This window comes from Marmota monax, unplaced genomic scaffold, assembly GCF_021218885.2.
Source record: "Marmota monax isolate L192 unplaced genomic scaffold, Marmota_monax_Labrador192_F-V1.1 WCK01_AAM20220418_F8-fsc00003, whole genome shotgun sequence".
Lineage (NCBI taxonomy): Eukaryota > Metazoa > Chordata > Mammalia > Rodentia > Sciuridae > Marmota > Marmota monax.
The window spans coordinates 25,168,015-25,169,825 of record NW_026694084.1 but is presented as its reverse complement, the minus strand read 5'-3'; positions in this window follow the sequence as shown (position 1 = coordinate 25,169,825).

Genomic DNA, 1,811 nt, shown 5'->3' with positions numbered 1-1,811 from the left:
TACAGAAAAGAGACCCCTTTATCAATCAGTTCTTAGTTCTGATAATTATTTCTTGAGTCAGTTGAGGCTACAGTGACTTCTTTAGTCATGATAAAAAATGGGAATAAATATCTAATAAGTTTAGATAGGATGTTAAAGTTTTATATGCACAAGTCCTCTGATACAGAGAACTGATTATATGACATATTTATAACTCATATATATTTAATTACCAAAGACCCTGGAAGAATTCAGCCTAAATATATCATGACCTAGGCTACAAATGCCTAGCCATTATGTACTACACATTTTCAAGTGCTAACAAGATCAATTTTTACAGAATATATTGGCTGAAACTCAAAAGTGAGGTGTGGTGGTTAGCATTCATTCATTTGCTAATTTAATATGTATTTTCTGAGAGCATGCTATTTTCTCTGTTCTATTCCAGGCCCAGGGGATATAGCCATCAATGGAGCAGATGATTCCTCTCCACAAGCCTTACAATCTGGTGGAGAAGGGTAGAATCTAAATATATAAATTATGCTACACCTATCTACATTTATGAGGATTAAAGCTGATATTTAAAAAAAATGCAATCATGTCATAAGCACTTTGGAGGAAAATGAAGAAGAGGAGAACAGGGGGTGCTAGTGTGAGATGCAAGGTAGGTCTCACTGCAGTGATAATGAACAGTGACCCAGGGAGAGTGAGGAAGCCAGCATTCCAGAATTGTCATCCAGACACATGAACTAGTGTTGACATTTTGCTAGGGCACAGCCTAATAAAAGTCTAAGCAACATGCTGCTTTTGCAAAGCTGAATTCTCAAAACATTAAAAAATACATATATACTTAAGATGATCTCCTCCCCAAGATGATCTCTTCCTCCATGAACACATTATGTTGTCACCCAAAACACTGGTTCACTGAGAAACAAACTAGAAGCATGGCATTTTAAAGACAAAACTTTCATGATAATGACTAAAATTCCATATTCTAGACTGTGTAGAGATGAAAATTCACTGTCCATGTATAAAGTCCATGTGTACCTGACTAGAGAGATTCCTTCTGAAATTAGTTCCAGGAATGATTAGAAAGCCAGGGTAATGAAGCTACTGAAACCCATGGTCCATGCTGGTGTTAAGACAATAGGAACAGGCAGCCATGCACTCAGGAGCCTTTGCAGAATAGAGCTAACATTTTCCCCATGGTGCAGGTCTGGCCCAAGTTCCTGTAACTGAAATCATGAGCTTTGATCATGACAATGATGTTCTAAAAGATGACATCCACTACAAACAATTATGTTAAACATTCTGCTAAAAATTTCTTTTGGGAAAAGAGGGTCAGGTTTGAATGTAAACTCTGGGAGAACTGAGGCACAAATAGAAATTAAGAGCTTCGACTTTGAAGCCAGACTGTTGGGGTTTAAATCTCATTTTCTCACTTGGTAGGTATGTGATCCTTAATCTTTCTTACAGTGTGTTTTAGTACCCTAATCTTTTGAACAAGATAACCTTCAGGTTATGATGAGGATTAAAGCTAATATTAAAAAAAAAAACAAACAAAAAAACGCTTAGTAACTGCATGGTACATATAGTGCACTGTATAAATGTTCTTTGAATAAAATGGAGTAGAATTTTCATTTGAATTTCCTTTTCACTATTACTTCCAAAGACTTGCCTCACCAAGGAAAAAAGATTTACTCACTTTTTTAAAGGTTCTTTTACATACAATGTTTAAAATAGAACTCTTATGAGTCTAGAAGTTCTATCAAGTTTATATCAAACCTTTAACTGAATTTCAAAGTGAATAGTATAATAGATGACCAAAGAGA